Source organism: Brachycentrus maculatus, unplaced genomic scaffold (genome assembly GCF_059751285.1).
Source record: "Brachycentrus maculatus isolate JH-2025_06_01 unplaced genomic scaffold, ASM5975128v1 h1tg000033l, whole genome shotgun sequence".
In the NCBI taxonomy this organism is placed as follows: domain Eukaryota; kingdom Metazoa; phylum Arthropoda; class Insecta; order Trichoptera; family Brachycentridae; genus Brachycentrus; species Brachycentrus maculatus.
In genome coordinates, this window is record NW_028280787.1 from 559,985 (window position 1) to 582,957 (window position 22,973).

Below are 22,973 nucleotides of genomic sequence, written 5' to 3' on the forward strand. Positions count from 1 at the left end.
ATTGTCACACACTCTACAAACGAATATATTAAACGAGTTATTCAAATATCGCTCACTCCTTTCAACAACGTCATATATAAAAAAACTTCATTTTTCAGAAGATCGTTTTAAAGTTTAAAAATATAATCAAATGTATTAAAAATATATATCCATCCACTTATTGAACTTTTTACTGTGCAACAGATCTTTTTAGGTAAAACCTAAATGTTTTTTCTCCATTTGAAAAACAATTAGTATATTTAAAATAATAATTAAACCATACCTTTTCTTCTAAATGCAAAAACAATAATTTCTGCCCTGTAGCGGGTAAATATTAAGTTAAAAATATGCCGCTTTTGCTGGGATATACATAGTACATTTCCTGGGCATTCCGAAAACTTGCACAACTGAAAATTGACGATTTTTGATGTATGACGTTGTTGAAAGGAGTGAGCGATATGTGTACAAGCGTCCATTGAACAAGCCGCTGTGATTTATTGCTTTCAGTTTGCAAGTGGGGAACGAAGGTACAGGGTGTTTAAAAACGTTATTATATAATTATTTACAATAACGCCAACGCTCGGCTATCGTTTTGGAGGTCCCGGGTTCGATTCCCAGGGGGGGATCAAATAAGTATAAGTGATTTTTTCACTCTTAATATTTATTCAATATTACCCTGGACTGGTACCTGAAGCGGAGGGCTGATAGATAACCTTTACTTCATGTGTTAACGATCAAGATAACACTGCGTTTAGATTATGCAGTGCCCTATGCACCATTGGGGTGCGGATAAGGGTTTGAATGAGAAAATAAAACAAAACCATTTTTTACTAGTGAAATTTCTAGTGATGCTTGTACTATGTTTCAAAATTGTATAATATATATAGAACTTCCAAGAATTTGATCAGTGTGGTTGTCATTCGTGGGTAGAATTGGTGAATGTTACGTGTTGTAAAGTGACCACTTAAACCAGCATATGACGGTCGTAAACCACGTAAATGCTCAGACTTCCATATTCTTCTTCATCTATGTTGAAAAAAAAAAAAAAACACACAATATAATATAATAAGTCATACATGTATCATTAATCTCATGATACTGTACATTTGAGTTCACTAGAGCCGTCTATGGTTGGATTCGGAAAACTTTTATTTAGCAGAGACCATTTTATTCGGATGTATGCAAGATCCTAACCGGATTATTTTTATACTGGGGAACGTCTGAAAACATGATTTGTGAACGAGAATTTGGACACAGTTAAAATGCTGTGTTTATTTACTTTTGGGTAACCCGGTATGTCTCATAATGCAACATTGATAAAATTTAATAATAATATTTCCACTACTGTAACTGCTGATAGTGGCTTTATTAAATTGAGTGTGCTTCTGTATCAGTGCTGTTCGTGGACATGTCGTCAGGGCTGCCACAAAAAGCGACGAAACGAAATAGTCGAAATAAAAAAAATTAAAAACTTACATCATTCTGTGTGTTCTAATACTTGTTCACAAATCTGGGTTCACAACGTTGTTTTTGACATCTCATCAAAGATGAAGAAGAATATGGAAGTCTGGGCATTTACGGGTCTGACGACCGTAGGCTGATCTAAGTGATCACTTTACACACGCGTAATATTCACCAATTTCACTAGAAACATCTATTGGTGAGATGAAAAGAAGCTTTTTATTGAGTAGAAACTCTTTTATTAGTATGTGAGATCCGAATCCTGGATTATACACCAAATATCTCAAAATTGACAAAAATGTAGTTAGAGCACTTAACATAGGGCATGTCGATATGTATACGTTCTTCTTTTCATCGTCATCATTTAACTTTTTTTTTTTCATCTTAAAAAAATCAACTGTCAACGTTACACGAGTGTACAAAGTGATCGTTTCTGTCATCATACGTAATTCATTATCGCGTTTTTGCGACCCCTGTCTTGTGGTACGCTCCTCGTACAATTGTGCCGAATGTCAACAGAAATTACTAGGAGACGACCCGTCTTGCAGCTTGCTGTTGCCCTAGGCGCCTTCGCGCGCTGATGCAGCACCGTGACGTCAGAGTGACGTCACGTCCGTCATCTTTGGCAGACGCATCATTTGTTGGATTTGGAGCATTTTCAGAAGTTAGTTTTTATCAGCTAAGGCAAATTAAAAGCATTCGCAAGAATCTGCCAGTTGATGCTGCCCGTCAATTAATAAATGCGTTTGTAATATCGAGAGTAGATTATTGTAACGGTATATACACGGGTCTACCAAACGATAAAATGACTCGACTGCAATCAGTGTTAAACGCAGCAGCGAGACTAATTTTTGGAATTTCTAAATTCAGTCACATCACCCCACTACTTCACAAACTCCACTGGTTACGCTTTCCCGAAAGGGTTGAGTATAAACTCTGCCTACTCATGTATAAATCAATACACAATATGGCTCCAGAGTATCTTAAGGAGCTGTGTATTCCAGATGAATTGGTTGATAGACGTCTCACGCTTCCATCGGCTACAACATCTGCAATGGGCAAAGTTATCTTACCAGCTCGCAACCAACGCACTAAATTTGGCGAGCGTGCCTTTGCTGTTGCAGGACCGACGGCGTGGAATGCTCTTCCACCAGTGGTTAGAAATAGTGAGAGGGAGATGATCTTTAGAAAAAAACTAAAAACACATTTGTTTGCTAAATCATTTCCACCATAATATTTTCCCCAATTCATTCACAGTGAAAGCGCCCTTGAGGTATTTTTTTACGAAAATGGCGCTATATAAGTTATCCAAATTTATTATTATTATTATTAGTCTGCGATATCTGTCATTCATCAGATCTCGAACCTCGGGTTTAGGAAACGTTTGGCCTTAGCGAAGTTCGTTGAACGGAGGTCCGTTATATCGAGGTTTTACTGTAATCAAGTGTCGGATAGAGTATTATATATATTTTAAAAAACAAAAAAATATCCAATCAACACTCTTCAAAAAAATCTGGCATGAAGAGACATCGCTCACTCCTTTCAAGAACGTCATAAATAAAAAATCGTCAATTTTCAGCTGTGCATGTTTTCGGGATGGCCAGAAAATGCACTATATCCCAGCAAAAGAGGCATATTTTTAACTTAATATTTACCCGCTACAGGACAGAAAATGTTTTTTATGCATTTTGAAGAAAAGGTATTGTTAATTTTTTTTTAAATGTACTTAATATATTTCAAATGGAGAAAAAACCTTCAGGTTTTACCTAAAAATATCTGTTGCACAGTAAATAGTTCAATAATTGGCTTGATATTTATTTTTAATACATTGTGTTATATTTATAAACTTTCTCCTGAAAAATCTTTTTTTTTTAAATTTATGACGTTCTTGAAAGGGGGGAGTGACATGTGACCTCTTTGGTGGAATGAATTCTGTGCTTGCGAATATCCCCTTAACAGCCCATTTAAAAATAAACTAGAACCGTCGAAATTCGTCATGATTTTTTTCCAAACCGCCATCTGATCGGTTCTGCTGGCAGCCAATGACAATCGAGAACGGAAGTGACGTCAGAGTGAAACGGAGATAACCGGGAACACTATCGGCATTCGGTGGAAACACGGGTACAGGAAAAAGGGGAGCCGATGCAGTCAAGTCACCGCAAATGGTTCAGAATGAAATGGGCCAAACGACTATTCAATTAAAATAAAGAAAAAAATATGCATGTGTAATAGGATCAGAGGAAGACCGATGAAAACTTGGTCGAGTATTTCAAATACTTAGGCGTGGTCCGCTTATCCGCAGGGGTAGGCAGAGCGTTAAGATATTTATTTTCCAAATAGCCGCAAAATTTTATTCATTTATTTTTTATTTTTTTTATTGTAAGGAAGAACAACAGTTACAATATATAATAAATCAGAATACAAAAAATATAATCATTAGTTCCAATTACAGTTCTTCACAACTATGCATAAGAGAGGTCTATATAAAGGAAGAGACATGAGACAAGGATGGGATAAAGAGAAAAGGAGATGACAGTGATAGGAAAAGAAGAAAAGGAAACGACAGGGAATAGAATTACCTTTTTAGGTTTATAAGATTTCGAACAATTTAGGTTTAAAGTTTGAAAGATTGGAGTAAAACATATCGAGGTGGGAACAACATTCATTGAATTTCCCATTTGATACATCGCTCACTCCTTTCAAGAACGTCATAAATCAAAAAACTTGATTTTTCACGAGAACGTTTTTAAAGTTTAAAAATATAATACAATGTATTAAAAATAAATATCAAGCCACTTATTGAACTTTTTACTGTGCAACAGATCTTTTTAGGTAAAACCTGAATGTTTTTTCTCCTTTTGAAAAATATTTAGTATATTTAAAAAAAATAATTAAACAATACATTTTCTTTAAAATGCAAAAACAACACTTTCTGCCCTGTAGCGGGTAAATATTGAGTTAGAAATATGCCGCTTTTGCTGGGACGTAGAACATTTTCTGGGCATTCCGAAAACATGCACAACTTTGACGATTTTTGATATATGACGTTCTTGAAAGGAGTGAGCGACATGTTTTGGCGAAAAGCATCATTTGAAGTTAACTATGAACTCGTTTATCTCAAAACTACTGTTTTTAACTTGCGGCTATTTGCCCGTGCACATTAGCAAATTTTTGTGAATAACTGTGAATAATGTTACATTAATGATTAAAGAAAACACTTGTTTTTTACCACTTGAGTTTTATTATAGACTACATGTTTCAGAAGTTAAACTTCCATCATTCAGGTATGTATAATAACTGACCTGAATGATGGAAGATTAACTTCTGAAACATGTAGTCTATAATAAAACTCAAGTGGTATAAAAGAAGTGTTTTCTTTAATCATTGTAACATGTCTTACCACAAAGTTAATGCCGAAACAATAAATAAAATGTGTTACATTAACAAAAGTAAAGAAAAAAAAAAATCAAATGAAATACTGCAGATATGGCAATAATTAAGAACCAAATAAATGGCGTCTAAGGAAGTGGTTTTGCGATTAGAATATTAAAATTTACGAGTGGAAATTATACGCAGATATTAGTTTACGACTAAATACAATATTTATTCTATGCGATATATAATTGGAGATAATCCAGATTTGTGAACAAGAATTTGGACACACTCAAAATGTCAAAATGTAAATAAATTATCTGGTCAAAAAAAATATGTGCTAAAATAGTAAAAATGAGAATGATATTTTCTGGAGTTTCTCATGTGTGTGATTGTAAGCCAGGATTCGGACCTCACATACTAATATAAAAGTTTCTGCTTAATAAAAAGCTTCTTTACATCTCACCAATAGATGTCTCTAGTGAAGTTCTAGTGATTCAAGAAAAAGGTTTCTAAATTGGTTCATATATATAGAACTTCCAAGAATTTGAGTAGTGTGGTTGTCAATGATGGGTAGAATTGGTGAATGTTACACGTGTGTTAAGTGATCACTTACACCAGCCTATGACGGTCATCAGCCCAAACTTCCATAGTCTTCTTCATCTTTGATGAGATGTCAAAAAATAATATACTTTTCTATTGGTACACTTTTTCTCCGACCGGTTTCGACAAGAACCTTGTCATCATCAGGGTTGATGTACTAATTCTAAAACATTGAAATACTCATAGTTAGGTGAGTGGGCGGGTTTAACCCTTCCCTTACGATGCCAAAACTTCCGCGCGCTCCGTACACCATATGAAAATGTGATTTAAAAAACGGAAAAAATGTGAAAACTCATAAATGTTGCTTTTATTGAGCATTGTTGAAGTTGATATGCATTTTTGTATTTAACCCTTCACTGCATAGTGTATCATATTTGTTACATACCCAAAAGTTAGTGTTAAAACGTCCTTTAAAAGTATAAGCAACCATTCTTTGTTGTGTGTTGAATATTAAAAGCATTAACTTTGTGGATCATATTGATATATTATTTCGAGAATTAAAAATACTTTGTGTTCTGATCCACTCACATTTTTACTAACCAACTAGTTTCGACAACAACCCGTTGCCATCTTCAGTCATAAATTAAACCCTGAAGAGGGCAACAGGTTGTTGCCGAAACTAGTTGGTTAATAAAAATGTGAGTGGATCAGAACACAAAGTATTTTTATTTCTCGAAATAATATATTCTTTGTTGTAACTGATTAGATACATTCATATCTCACGTACATAGTTTATAATTTAGCCAAAAGACGCGCTATGAACGCCAAAATAATAACTTCACTCGTCTCTCGAAGACGAACTGTCAATGCAGTTGTGCAGTCATGCAGTGAAGGGTTAAAACGGAAGAGGTATTCTCAAATGACCCGTGAATATTTTTGTCAATGCATAGTTCAATTCGTGTTTTTTTAAATGACATTCCTCTCCTTCCATTACCTACCACATTCGCGTCATAAATTTGTTTTACTTATATTTTCTTTGATAAGTACAGTGAAACCCTCTATAGCGTAGAGACAGGTACCGCGTTATCGGAGGTAAATTAGCCAAAAGACGCGCTATGAACGCCCAAATAATAAGTTCACTTGTCTCTCGAAGACGAACTGTCAATTGAGTCATGCAGTCATACAAAAAAAGTCATACAGTGAAGGGTTAATTTTTTTCCGGTGACCTTCGAATGGATGATAAATTGGAGTCGCCATCGTGTCTTGTTCCAGTCTCTCGATCACTAACTGTCCGCACTATGCAGAGTGCGCAGAGTGCGGCGTCGCGACGCCTGCCGTTAAATCATCCGTGAGTCGCTAATGCGTCCCTTCCGGGGTGGGGGGTGACTTTCCACCCAATCGAAATACGCCCCGAGATTAGAATATGACCGTCGAGCGGTATTCACTGATGCTGAGAACATTGGTACCATAAACCAAGCTAGGGCACGAAATGCCGAACCCTCTTCTAGTGGAACGGAAGGCCTGTTGACGACAGTCAGCAGTCCGGCTTCTCCTGAGGAGTGCAACGTGGTTTCCTCCCAGCAATGAGCAAATGCTGACAAGTTCCCGATTGGCACACACTAGATTATCCCTCCTGTCCCCAACACAGATTTAAATAAAACGTGGTTTTTAGCTAGAAGAAACATAAATCTTTTCTTAAATGTTTTTCGCAGATACTTTGTGGCACATTTTATAAACTTTATAAAACTAAACAACTTTGTTTTAACCACTTTTTATGATTAATACACTTTAACCTAACGGTTTCGACAAGAACCTTGTCATCATCAGGGTTTATTAAATTCTAAAACATTAAAATACTCATAGATAATTACATTCCCTTACCAAAAACTTCCACACACTCCATACACCATTTGAAAATATGATTCAAAAATGATTTTCATATGGTGTACGGAGTGTGTGGAAGTTTTTGGTAAGGGAAGGTAATTAACTATGAGTATTTGAATGTTTTTAATGTTTTAGAATTTTACTAAACCTGATGATGCCAAAGTTCTTGTCGAAACCGGAAGGTTAAAGTGTATTAATAATAAAAAGTGTTTAAAACCAAGTTGTTTAATATCATTTTTTGACATCTCATCAAAGATGAAGAAGAATATGGAAGTCTGGGCATTTACGGGGCTGACGACCGTCATAGGCTGGTTCAAGTGATCACTTTACACACGCGTAACATTCACCAATTCTACCCATTCTAGACAACCACACTACTCAAATTCTTGGAAGTTCTATATATATATGAACCAATTTAGAAACCGTGTTCTTGAATCACTTATTACTATTATGAATTATTATGAAAATAACTCCTGTAATTGGAGATAATCCAGATTTTGTGAACAAGTATTTGGACACACTCAAAATGTTATTAAAATGTAATTCATGATCTCTAAAGCTTGTACCTAATAAGCAAAGTAAACAATAATAAATGAAATTCCCATAAATATAAAAAAAACACTCATGCTGTTAAAATTTTAACTTGTTCGAGAAATTGATTGACTGTTTAACTTCGTCCAAATCTCTTCTTTCATCGCCGTTCCTACTCTTTCAACGCCAATCTCTCCGTATAGTTTACAGACTCTCGAGTCACCCTGTGGAGAGTGTGACCTCGCGACACTACGCCCCGTGACTCACCAAGCCAGATAACCCCCCCTGCCCACACCACATTCCCGCCTCGTCATAACGTCTTGTATTTCATTTTCTCGTCGCTTTTCATTCTATCACCTCCCCCCCCTGCATTCTTGGCATCGTTCCTCCGCTATGCGTACACGTAGGTACTGGGTTCTATGTACCCACATAACGCGCTTCCATTACGCCGGCTCGGTAACAAAAGGGACCAACTCCTCTAGCGGATCGTCTGTATATATCGGGATGGGTAAGAAAATTTCCCGGATAATCGATATTTGTATATTTTTATATTAAATGCTTTGTTGACTTTGTGGTATGGTCATATAACGCTCTTTATAAAATTAATCACCACTTTTTTATTCATATAATTCAACCTACCGGTTTCAACAGTACATTGTCATCATCAGGATTTATTTTAAATATATAAAATAAAACAAAAACATTAAAAATATTAGAATACTTTCACAAAAAAACATCCACACACTCCACAAAAATCCTAAAAATCCACAAAAATCCTATCTTTTTTAGAATTTTTATTTTTATTCCATAAAAATCCTTAAAAATCCGTAAAAATCCTATCTTTTTTAGGATTTTTATGGAGTGTGTGGAAGTTTTTGTGTGAAAGTATTCTAATATTTTCAATGTTTTTTATTTTTTTTATTTAAAATAAACCCTAAAGATGACAATGTATTGTTGAAACCGGTAGGTTGAATTATATGAATAAAAAAAGTGGTGAAAACAAAGTCTATTAATTTTATAAAGATATTGTAAAATGTACCGCAAAGTATCTGCGGAAAACATTCAAGAAAATATAACGCTCTCCTTATCTTCTATCTTTCACTTTGGATTATTGACCTACGGATGATGTACCAATATTGTGTTTCTCAATTCTCAACTAATATTTTTTTCAAATCTATTGTGACACGTGTTTCGACGCATTCAGCATCCTTGTCATTGCAATCATTTTCTGAACAATGATGGGCGGAATGGTGAACGTTATACAGGTGTGTAAAGTGATTACTCGAGTGATCACGAAATGCCAGGTCGTAAGCCCTGGGATGTTCAGACTCCCTCCTATGAACGATATATCGCTCACTCCTTTCAAGAACGCCATAAATCAAAAAATTGCTTTTCACCCTTCTTGGGTGTTATAGCCAGTGTCGAGTTATTTTTTATTTACACTTTTTACATTTGACTTTCAAGTGTTAGTATTCCTGTTAGTTGGGTTAGTTTTTTTAGTAATGTTAGTTTGTTTAGTGAGTTGTCATACACCTTTACAGATTTATACAATTATTTTTTTAAAGATATTTACAAATTATTTTATAAATAAGTTTGTTAAGGGAGGTTAGTAAGGTTAAGATGTTGGTGGGAAATGGAACGTTTATGCTGGAGAGGTCTGAAAGGAAGCTCGGGTAGCCGTCATTCAACGGGCACCCAAAGAACATGTGATCTAGATCCTCCTCTTCGAGACGACATTCACACATGGCAGTATCTAGAGATACTTGTAATATTACTGTATCTCTGTAGGGTGAATAGTCCAGTGTCCGACAGGGTGACTGACGGTCAGCATCCGTAGGGTGATCGGTCCAGTCACCGACAGGGTGACTGACGGCGAGGTGTAGACTGTAGACGACACGCTCCCGCCACGTGGCCGCCGCGACTGGCAGCCAGCCCGGCCCGCCCGTGCTAGTCTATATCCGGACGCAGCGCCCGGCCACGCGTCTCGACGCTTCTCGGCGCGTCGCGGCGCGCACCACTCGCGGCGGCGGACGGCGTCTAGCGAGGATGGACAGTGTCTAACTAACGCATTCCTCTTAAAGTCAATAGAACTTGTTGAGCTCTTTTGACTGAAAGAGGTTTGTGTTTTTTTTTTAAGTTTTTTTACTAGAATTTCGCTAAATAGGATTTTAAAAAAATTCAAACTTTTGAGCAGCGTAGTTGTGGTCATCTTGTGTATGGGTGAATATTACTACACGTGTGTAAAGTCATTACTGAAATCAGCCTTTGGTCATATCGCTCACTCCTTTCAAGAACGTCATAAATCAAAAAACCTTGATTTTTCAGGAGAACCTTTTTAAAGTTGAAAAATATAATACAATGTATTAAAAATTAATATCAAGCCACTTATTGAACTTTTTACTGTGCAACAGATCTTTTTAGATAAATAAAATCTGAAGGTTTTTTCTCCATTTGAAAAATATTTAGTTTATTTAAAATAATACTTCAGCAATACCTTTTCTTCAAAATGCAAAAACAACACGTTCTGCCCTGTAGCGGGTAAATATTTAGTTTAAAATATGCCTCTGTTGCTGGGATATAGTAAATTTTATGGGCATTCCGAAAACATGCACAACTGAAAATTGACGATTTTTTATTTATGACGTTCTTGAAAAGAGTGATCGATATGCTGTATAAATATTTGAGTAAATGCCTGATTGACAACCACAGTATTCAAAGTTTTGGAAGTCATATTTATGCTTCAATTAAAACCTTTCACATGCTCCTCCCCAATGCCACCTATCGTTAAGTTCAATAAGTTTTCATAAAGCCGAGACCTTTGTGAAGTGTATGCAAGGTTCTTCCCGAATTATTATACATACCAGGAGACGTCACACTACTTAATTTTTTTTTGTGAACAAGGATTTGGATACACTCAAAATATTGTGATATTTTTTGTTGTTGATTCTTTTTAAAACTGACTAACTAACCATCACGCCCCTTCTCCGCAGGGGTAGGCAGAGAGAATAGAACGCCACACCACTCTGTCTTTGCAAACATTCTTCGCCTCTTCCACGTTCATGCATCTCCTCATACATACCCGCCGATTGATACGACTCCTAACTTGACCACTTTCAAGTATTTGGCATACCTGATCGTGCCATGTTTTTCTCGGTCTTCCTCTGCTCTTTTTTCCACTTGCATTCGCCTCATAAATTTGTTTTACCGTTCTTTCCTCACTCATTCGTTCTACATGTCCAAACCATCTCAACACACCTTTCTTAATTTTATCGATAATTTAATAATCTTTTTTAATAATAATATTTTTTCCGCACCCAAATGGTGCATAGGGCACTGTCATATAAACGCAGTGTTATCTTGATCGTTTATACATGAAGGAAAGGTGATCAGCCCTCCGCTTCAGGTACCTACCAGTCCATGGTCATTTTTAATAAATATTTCAGTGAAAAAATCACTAGTATTTATTTTACCCCCCTTGGGAATCGAACCTGGAACCTCCAGAACGGTAGCCGAGCGTGCTTACCATAACACTACGGAGGCGGACAGAATTAATTTTATAAAAATAATATATTTTTATTTTGCGACGTTTCGACTCTGGTCACCGCTAAATATTCTTCTTCCTAGTTAATGAATTCGTCCGCCTCCGTAGTGTAATGGTCAGCACGCTCGGCTACCGTTCTGGAGGTCCCGGGTTCGATTCCCAGGGGGGGTCAAATAAATATAAGTGATTTTTTTCACTCTAATATTTATTTAATAATATCCTGGACTGGTACCTGAAGCGGAGGGCTGATCACCTTTCCTTCATATGTAAACGATCAAGATAACACTGTGTTTATATGAAGCAGTGCCCTATGCACCATTGGGGTGCAGATAAGGATTTTATTTATATTAGTTAATGAAACTATTATTCACCAGTCTATAGTACCGCGCTCCCCACTCGACACACCACACCAAACACTGGTGCTGTCCAGAAGGCGCGTGTTGACCCCTTCACCTCGACTTTTAAACACTTTTATATTCACATTCGATATCTCAGCATAGATGAAAACGGATATGGAAGTCCGGGTATTTACAGGGCTTATGACCTATCATAAGCTGGTTAAATGGTCAATAGCGAGTGTTTTTGCCTAGAATTTTCACTCATGAATTACATGAAATTATAGTCACTTTAAGGATGAAGAGTAAATCCACTCACGAGTAGGCATAGGCTATGAAACTTATAAAGTTGAAGCCTGAGTAGAAAACATGACAAACGGTGTTGCATAAGCCGTAGCTAGATTTCAGAGTCACTTGGATGTTAGGTAATTAAAAAAAATATATATATCAAAACGTCACTTGATGCACGTGTAACATTCACCATTCTACCCACGATTAACAACTTTACTCGTAATATTTTGGGTGTGGTCAAATCCTCGTTTACAAATCTTCTTCTTCTTCATGAGCTCTCTGTCCTCCACTGCTAGATATAGGCCTCTTCCCCTTCTTTTCATTTCCTCCGGTCGGTTGCTGCTTGCAGCCAGTTTCTACCCCCCACAGCGACTATGTCGTCGGACCATCTATTTTGGGTTTTTTTCCACTTATAAGTCAGTCCTCAGTCACTATAGGTCAGTCCTTACCATAAGATCTGTGACGAATGCAATAAAGAAGATCTCTCCCACCCGTTCAAGTGATCCGATATTTGGAACCGGATCTTTTGGTAGATCAGAATGACTGGTTCTTGCTCACCTTCCAGCAGTTTCAGGCGCTCGACTGCGCGGCTGAAAGGGTTGAATGTCGGTATTTGGGTATTTTTGTTCGGCAGCCGCAGTGTTTGTAGTGTTTAGTGTCGAGTTTCGGCAACGCGCTCCAGTCTGCACTTCACTCCTCACCCTTCCCCCTCTTTGCTCCTCGTTTCGTCATTGTTTCACTTCAAAGGGTTCGCAGAAGCCCATTCTACAGCCGGATACATAAAAACCATCTCTCACCGCGATTTTATAGCTTTTCAATATTGATAAATATGAAACTTTAATATTTTTATCGTGTTTTGTTAGTTTTTTCAGTGTTTAAATTGATCGGTTGAACCGGCCAGGTCGTAAGCCCAGTAAATACCCAGACTTCCCTTATGTCCTTATCATTTATTCTTTATAATGATGATTTATGTTGACATGGAATAGGTACTATACACACACACATACACACACACACACTCACCCCAACCAACATTACTTTCATAAGAATAGCATTATCGGTGGATTTTTTTAATTGGCTGTAGATTTGTTAATTGCTTTTGTATATTGTTTTGTAGTGGCTTTAAAAATCCCAAATAAATAAAATATAATAATTCAAATGTAACTTTGTTTTAAAATCACTATGAATATTTTATTTTTATAACTTAATTATAACTTAATTAAAATTAAGTTATAATAAAATGTTTATAGTGATTTTTAAACAAAGTTACATTTTAGTTTTAAAATGGAAAATCACGAAGTTAGTGCTTTAAATATAAATTATATTTATTCTTGATTAAGATGAAAAAATCCATCTTCTGAAACCGTTTAAGCTTTCAGCATTTTCATCAACTGGGCTGCAGAAGTCGTCTAGAACACTGAGGAATTGATGGTTTTTTTAGACGAATGCGTGATTTAGTCATTGAACACCAGTAAGGTTCATTGGTTCAAAAGTCAATTTCAATTTTTTTCAGGTAATATATATATATATATATATATATATATATATATATATATATATATATATATATATATATATATATATATATATATATTTATATATATATATATATATATATATATATATATATATATATATATATATATATATATATATATATATATATATATATATATATATATATATATATATATATATATATATATATATATATATATATATATAATATAAGTGATTTTTTTCACTGTAATATTTATTCAATATTACCATGGACTGGTACCTGAAGCGGAGGGCTGATCACCTTTCCTTCATGTGTAAACGATCAAGATAACACTGCGTTTATACGACACAGTGCCCTATGCACAATTGGGGTTGCAGATAAGGGTTTTATTATTATTATTACTTCATTATTGATCTGGCAGTCACTGTGGTAAAATCTATCCATTTTTACTGTAAGTATTACTTGGTAAATACCATTTTTTTCGTAAAATCTATTGTGACACGTGTTTTGAATACGGTGTTTGAAAATGATGCGGAATGCATCGAAACACGTGTCACAATAGATTTTTAGAGATAGTGTTTCCTTAATCATTGTAACATGTCTTACCAGAAAGTAAATGCCGAAATAATAAATTAAATAAGTAAAACTTAATTTTAAAAATTATCGATTTAATCAGTCAATAAACTTAGATTCTTCCGGGACATTAGATTGAATGCGACCGAGTTACTCCAGGGTATGCTTGGCTACAATAGTTTAGAGACTAGAAGGAATGTGTATTTGATTACGCAGTTATATCGATTGTTGCGCGATATGATCGATAATCCTGAAATTATCCGGAGCATTGGTCTGTATGTTCCCAATAGTTACCTAAGACAGCGTCGGCATAGACTGTTTCACATTCCTATACACAGGACCAACCTGCCGATGGTTATGCCTGTAGGAAGAGCTACCGCTATGTTGAACAATATCACATTGGATATTGATCTGTTCCATGTGTCTGAAGGAGTCTTCCGAAGCTGAATTCTTCTACACATTTAACAAGAGTCTTCTTGCTTACTTTTAATTTGTTTTTTTAGTGTATACGTCTTAAATGTTTGTAATGTATATATTAATTATTGAATTAATTGAAATTGAAATTGAAAAAAAGAAAGATATTGTGAAATGTATGTTGCATTCGTGAGTCCATTTTTAGAACTGGGACACGAAGAATGTTGCATAAAGTACATACTCGTCAGAATATTATTATTAGAATTATTTCGAGTAAAGTGATAGCGCTAATTAATCTACATATTAATTTAACTTAAATGTTGAATTTTCTGCGATTATTTTCGCAAACGGACGTTCTAGATAATGTCTTCGTTTTAAAGGTTGTTGTCCCGTGGTTAGTGTCGCGGGGTCTTAAGTCAGAGTTTCTCGGTTCGAGCCCACTCTTCCACAATTTGATAGCTATTTCGAATAATTAGCCGCTTAGGCTCACAGAAATAGTATGAAATTTAAATATTTGTGTAAATAATAAAAATACAAATATTTATCTTTAAATAAAAAAATATTAAAAAAATTAAATGAAGAATTTTTGTAAATAATAAAAACACAAATATTTCTTTCTTTAAAAAAATAACAAAAAAATAATTTTTTTCACTCTCATATTTATTTATAATTACTTCAAACCCTTATCCGCACACCAATGGTGCATAGTTCACTGCATCATATAAATGCAGTGTCATTTTGATCATTAACACACGAAGGAAAGGTGATCAGCATTATTATATATATAATCAGAAATATTTTGTAACAAATATTTCACTTTATCAATAAAAAAGTTTGATTCTAGCGTTACAAATGGACATCTCTAACGCTAGAAGCATGGGTGTCTTTTTGGAATAGGAAAATGTTGACGATTTAGATACCATTTTTGGAATAAAGAGTTTATTTTTTTTTAGTTGAGATCTTTTGGCATTTAACCAGCGACATGTTTTTATTTTTAAATCGTTTTTTATACTGTTTTAAACATAATAACATAATGAACAAATTCTTCCGAAAAAGGTGCTTATGTTTGATGAAAGCAGACTGAATGCAGTAGAAATGTGATCCCTCAGACGAATGTGTGGCAAAACGATATTTGAATGATGAAACAAGTAAAGAATGCAAGGCTGAGATAAACATTATCAATAAAATTAAGAAAGGTGTGTTGAGATGGTTTGGACATGTGGAACGTATGTGTGAGGAAAGAACTGTTAAACAAATTTATGAGGTGAATGTAGTTGGAAAAAGAAGCAGAAGAAGACCGAGGAATTATTGGCACAATCAAGTATGTCAAATACTTGAATGCGGCCTGGTCAGGAGTCGTTATAATCGTCGGGTATGTATGAGGAGATGCATGAATGTAGAAGAGGCGAAGAATGTTTGCAAAGACAGTGTGGTGTGGCGTTCGATTCCCTCTGCCTACCCCTGCGGGGAAGCGACGTGATGGTTAGTTAGTTAGTTAAAGGTACTTAAAACACTCGTTTCACTCTGTGCCTTATTTTTCAAACTTAGACTGGACTTAGGCGAATTTGATATTTACCGAAACACATTTATCACTGGAATAACAGCGACGATTTGCAGCTTCTAAAAAATTCTACAAATGTGAACTAGAAACATTTTTTCTCGATGACAAAATCGTCAAAATTTTGTACCGGACTATTCCACAGAGAGCCATTTCTCATTTTTTTTTGCTAGGCAGTTATATTACACATGAATAAATATGTTGTTTGTCCTTTTAGGGGCCATATGTCGCCAAAATCTTTGAGTCATACGAATTATATACAGGGCCGAAACGTAAAAACACTACACACTTCACCTTAGAAATTAATATTGATGGTTTATGTATTCATTTTAAATCAAACACAGATAGATTTTTTGAGTTTACTAAGCTGTATTTTACTGAAAGAACGCATTAAAATTAATATTGTGACAGTTGTTTCGCCTGGTTATGGCATTTTCAAACGAATGTGAAGATTAAATGGACAATTGTATAGAATTATATCGCTACATATAGCGGGTAAATATTGAGTTAAAAATATGCCGCTTTTGCCGGGATATAGTACATTTTCTGGGCATTCCGGAAACATGCACAACTGAAAATTGACGATTTTTTATTTATGACTTTGTTGAAAGGAGTGAGCGAAACGCCCTATATCTTACAATTTAGGGCGTTTAGTCAGTCAGTATGAATAAATTGATTTTTATTTTTATAATTCGTCTGTTTCACGTCGCGGGCCATGGCGGCGGATGGAGCTGCCCTCGCGGCTCACCTAATATTAGAGAATGCCAGTATCGCGTCGGGTAAACAATGGCGGTCCATTACGCTGTTTTGTTGACCGCCGCGTAAACAATGGCAACTTGGCAACGGGTCCGCGTAAATATATAAACCTCAATCTTTAATTAGACACCTTCGTTCGCCCCTTTTTGCGAGCCTGTAATCCGACACTGGCGCATATCGCACTGTCGCACATTCCGTACAAACATGTGGACAATTTTTTTTTAAATCTATTTTTTATTGGAAAAACAACAAAATATTTCACAAAAATAATATAATATAATAAAATACAAAAAAAAAACAATTCCAATCAGAGATTTCCACCTAAGTAATCTGAAAATAAAAAAAAAAAACAAAATAAACTGTTATAAAAGTATAACTATATCTTCTTCTTCTTCTGCTTGAAGGCCTTGTGGCCTGTTTTCAAGAGGGATTAGCCTCCTGCGATGTCGATTCCCAGCTGTCGATCCATCTCTTTGGTGTCTACCATGGGGTTGGCCGTACAGTGCAATGTGGGGGAGTCTGGATGGTTCCATTCTCCTCACATGCGCATACCATTGTCTCCTTCGTTGCCTTTCCCACCTAACGACATCTTCCATCTCGCATATTTCCCTGATCCTGGCGTTTCTTATTCTTCGACAGGAGACAATGCTCCTCTCGGATGAAATTTCTCTCTTCAAATGTTTTGCAAAAATCTTATTCTTCTTCTTTTGTAGGCCTTGTTTGGTCTGTTTTTTAACCCTTTGGTTTTGCTAAGAAATTGATAGGAGTGAGAATGTTAAATATTTGGATTAGTCGATATATAGAGGCAGAACAGGAAAAATCACGGAAATTTTGCTTCCGTACTTTGTAAAATTCCTCTCCTATTCCGAGAATTCTAAGACATGGCAATGAATACGGGCCATTGGTTGATAATTTTAGTACATCAATAATGTCTCCAAGACAAATTTTTATAGAGCACTATTTGGATCTTTTGCCATGAATTTTAAGGTGATTATTAGCTTTCCTAATCTGTATCAATTCTTTTTTTTTCACTTGTTTTTTGAATTTTTATTATATATCATTTATTATAATTTTGTGACTCGGTTTTTTCAACAACGGCAGTCTTATTTTATCCTTAATTCTAGTAATAAAGTCATGATAATTTTTGTATTAAACTATTTTATCCTTAAAATGTTTTGGTAATTTATCGTTAAAAATTTATGTATAAAGATCAGCATATTTAATTTTCAGAGTTTTTTATTTTATTTTTGTTTTTAATTGTCCGTTTTTATTTTAGTTTTTAATTGTCCGCCTCCATAGTGGAGTGGTTAGCGCGCTAGGCTACCATGCTGGAGGTCCCGGGTTCGATTCCCAAGAGGGTCAAAATAAATATTATGAATTTTTCAGTCACATATTTATTTAATATGACCCTGGACTGGTACCTGAAGCGAAAGGCTGATCACTTTTCCTTCGTGAATTTAACGATCAAGATAACACTGCTTCTATACGATGCAGTGCCCTATGCACCATTGGGGTGCGGATAAGGGTTAAAAGAAAAAAGAAAAAAAAATTAGTCTCTTTTTAGTTCTTCTCTCATTTTTTCCACATTATTATATTTATTTTTAGAAGCGAAGACGGATTAGTGTGGCGATCTATCATCTTTACGACGATTATATCTTGTCCTCTTGTCGAGTAGAAGCGACCCACAGTGCGGCGGCCCAAACGACAAATGCGATCCTGGCTTTTCAATTAACTGGACCTGTCAGAATTTTGACGTCGGTTTACATATTTCCTATTTACCGTAGGGCGAAATGTCTGACGGGCTGTTATGGTTTAATTTAAACAAGCTGATGTGTATATTTACGTGTGTGAAAATATAGGAAATCGTTTTCTCTCTGATATTACGGAAATCGTTGGGCGGACGCCATTATTGAAAACCGTTTTCAAACGTGAAATGCGATCCCTCAGACGAATGTGTGGCAAAACGATATTTGATAGATGTTCGATATGGAAAGGAGAGTGAATGCTGGGAACAAAGTGAACGGTGCACTGAAATCAGTTATAGCAAATAAAAACCTATCAGCGGAAGCTAAACTGGCAGTGCACAACGGAGTCCTGGTTCCAACTCTAATGTATGGAAGTGAAACATGGAGTTGGCAAAAGAAGGATGAAAGTAGACTGAATGCAGTCGAAATGCGATCTCTCAGAAGAATGTGCGACAAAACGATGTATGATAAATGTGCGAATAGTGAAATAAGGAAATAATGCATGCTGAGATAAGCATTATCGATAAAATTAAGAAAGGTGTTTTGCGATGGTTTGGACGTGTGGAACGCATGAGTGAGGAAAGAACGGTTAAAGAAATTTATGAGGCAAATGTAGTTGGAAATATAAGCAGAGGAAGACTGAGGAAAACTTGGCACGATCAGGTATGCCAAATACTTGAAAGTGGTCAGGTTAGGAGTCGTAACAATCGGCGGGTATGTATGAGGAGATGCATGAACGTGGAAGAGGCGAAGAATGTTTGCAAAGACAGAGTGGTGGGGCGTTCTTTTCTCTCTGCCTACCCCTGCGGGGAAGCGGCGTGATGGTTAGTTAGTTAGTTAGTTAGTTTTATATACCACTTTAATGAGTTTTATTTATATATGCGACTAGTTTCGAAAACTTACAGATGTTTTCATCTTCTGGTAAATGTTTTGAATTTTTACCAGAAGATGAAAACATCTGTAAGTTTTCGAAACTAGTCGTATACATAAATAAAACTCATCATGTGGTATATTCAAATGTTTAATTTAAAAAAAAAAAAAAAATAACGGATCATTCCACAAAGTTAATGCCGAATCAATAAATAATATGATTTCTTGAATGTTTTTCGCAGATACTTTGCGGCACATTTTAAAAACCCTTATAAAACAACTTTGATTTAACCACTTTTTATTGTTAGTACACTTTAACCTACCGTTTTCGACAAGAACCTTGGCATCATCAGATTTTTTTAAATTCTAAACCATTAAAATACTCATAATTAATTACATTCCCTTCAAAAAAACTTCCACAGATGAAATAAAATGAATTTACGGTACTAACTGATTTGAGATGCGAAATTTCCGGAGATTATCCGAAACACAAGTTATACAAAATAGAGATATAAGAAATATGGTGTTTGAATCTTTATGACAAGGTGTTTGAAAATGATGCGGAATGCATCGAAACACGTGTCAGAGTATATTTTAAGAAATAACGGTATTTATGAAGTAAAACTTCAATTAAAATTTTGAAATATATTTCGTCTACCGTACACCAATCATGTAAAATACATTTATTTGATCACCAACATTATTTCAATACCTTTTGACATTCTACCAACTTATGAGATTACAAACACAATACTTCAAATAATTATGTATGACTCACAGGATCACCTAACCGATTTTTAACAGAGAAATTGATACTTATAATACAGGAAGACAAGAAAATACATCGCTCACTCCTTTCACCATCAAAAAAATCAAAATACAGTATTTTATATTTTCTTCTTCTTCTTCTTCTAACCCTTATCCGCACACCAATGGTGCATAGGGCACTGCATCGTATAGAAGCAGTGTTATCTTGATCGTTAAATACACGAAGGAAAGGTGACCAGCCTTCCGCTTCAGGTACCAGTCCAGTCATATTAAATAAATATTGGACTGAAAAATCACTAATATTTATTTTGACCCTCTTGGGAATCGAACCCGGGACCTCTAGCATGGTAGCTTAGCGCGCTAACCACTACACTATATTTTCAGTATGTACCTACATTTTTTTTTTCATATTCTGGATTTTTATCCACTTGGGAGTTATTTATATAAAGATTTTTATTTATATCTCAACATAAATGAAGTTTACAGGGCGAATACGACGTGTCATGGGCTGGCTTATGTTTTTGTCGAATAATTTTTATTTTTATTTTATCAAATTTTCTTTGAGTGAGCGATATACCTTAGTTAAGTTACGAAATTAACTAAGGTATATCGCTCACTCCTTTCAACAACGTCAAATATAAAAAAAAAACTTGATTTTTCAGGAGATCGTTTTTAATGTTTAAAAATATAATAAATTGTATTAAAAATAAATATCAAGCCACTTATCAAACTTTTTATTGTGCAACAGATCTTTTTATGTAAAACCTGAATGTCTTTTCTCCATTTGAAAAATATTTGATAATATTAAAATAAAACCCTTATCCGCACCCCAATGGTGCATAGGGCACTGCGTCATATAAACGCAGTGTTATCTTGATCGTTTACACATGAAGGAAAGGTGATCAGCCCTCCGCTTCAGGTACCAGTCCAGGGTAATATTGAATAAATATTACAGTGAAAAAAACACTCATATTATTTTTACTCCCCCTGGGAATCGAACCCGGGTCCTCCAGAACGGTAGCCGAGCGTGCTGACCATTATACTACGGAGGCGGACAAAAAATATTTAGTATAATAAAAAAATAATTAAACAAAACCTTTACTTCCAAATGCACAAACAACACTTTCCGCCCTGTAGCGGGTAATTATTAAGTTAAAAATATGCCGCTTTTGCTGGGATATAGTACATTTTCTGGGCATTGCGGAAACATGCACCACTGAAAATTCACGATTTTTGATATATGACGTTGTTGAAAGGTGTGAGCGATGTGTGTGCGTGTGTGTGCCATGTTCGCTCGCAGTAGCGATCCATCGCGCATGTTTATTTTCATTGTCTTGTATAACCACTGGAAACACATTCCGGCATGTCGATACCGCGCGCGCTTGGCAGACACTACATTTTTCCACTACATAAAAAATAATTATCGACTAAATAACCTTTTTCTTATCCAACGCTGTAAACAAGCTCCTTAACCTTTTGGCACCGCGCTTAAAAATCTGAAAATTATGATTTTTTCGCCACCTCAACATAGACGAAGAAGAATAAAGGATTCACCAGAGAATATAATTTATAATATTCTCAATATTATTAATATTTAAAGCATTTACTTTGTGCTTAGTCATTTTTACTTATTTACTTTTTTTACAAAAATGTTACTTATATTAGTATAAAACCACTCACCGAGATTTTTATGTCTACCTGTTTCGAGACGTACCCGTCTCTTCGTCAGGACAATCACCATAGCACCATTTACACACTCAAAACTAAACAAAATTTCTAACACATGCGATGTTTGGTCGACCCGAAGACCAACATGCACTTAAGTGTTCGACACAGACGTGCGTTACGAGCCGAGGTTAAACATGCAATATAATTTATATTTACTTATATTATTTTTTGACATCTCATCAAAGACGAAGAAGAATATGGAAGTCTGGGCATTTACGGGGCTTACTACGTTATTCTTCTTCATCTTTGATGAGATGTCAAAAAATAATATGAAAATAACTCCTGTAATTGGAGATAATCCAGATTTTGTGAACAAGTATTTGGACACACTTAAAATGTTGTAATTTATATTTGACTAACTTTGTGATTCTCCATTTTGTAATTAAAATGTAACTTTGTTTTAAAATCCCTATAAATATTTTATTTTTACTTAATTATAATGTCTACCGGTTTCGAAGCTAACCGTTTCTTTATCATAACTGATTAATACTAAAACACTATCTACTTGACAAAATTCAAAATATTTTGACGGCTAGGCAAAGGAGCTTGGGTAGATCTCAGGTGGCTTTATTTTTTTTTATATTCCTCCCAGCAATGAGCAAATGCTGACAAGTTCCTGATTGGCCCACATAGATTATACCTCCTGTTCCTGTAACACATATTAGAATAAAACATTTTTTTGAAGTTATAAGAAACAAAAATCCCCTTGATAAATATGTCAATAAAATATAAAATCATATGTGTAACTTTCACTATTCTGCTTATCGATCATCCATATTGCATCAATTTTTAAACTTGTCTGCACTACGTAGTTAAACCGTCATCTTTTCACTTCCATACCAGATTGATTTTCTTTTTCTTCTATGCTTCTCCTACCCTCAACAAATGGTTAAAACTCTTTATCATCTCTTAGTTAACATACGTTTTTTTTTCTTTCCAGGTATCTGAGGTTGACAGACGTGCCTTTTTCCTAGCAAGATTAGGGTGAGTTTACATTTTACATTTTAAATCTCACGATTTCTTCGTCGTGTGTATTGGCGTCACGATCGTGTGTGGTGTGGCAGGATAATGTGTATAGTTATACGATCGTGTGAAGCATGACAGGGCAATATATATATATATA

The 22,973-nt window shown here is 35.2% G+C and overlaps 1 protein-coding gene across 11 annotated transcripts in view; it reads left to right on the plus strand.

Annotated features, from left to right (window-relative positions):
• The window catches only part of PMCA (plasma membrane calcium-transporting ATPase 3), a 206,005-nt gene that overhangs the window by 23,395 nt on the left and 159,637 nt on the right, over positions 1 to 22,973 (plus strand). For all 11 annotated transcript variants that reach the window (XM_088273876.1, XM_088273896.1, XM_088273930.1 and 8 more), the window contains exon 3: positions 22,791 to 22,834. The gene's annotated coding sequence lies outside the window, so the exon portion shown is untranslated. The remainder of the gene's footprint in view (positions 1 to 22,790; positions 22,835 to 22,973) is intronic.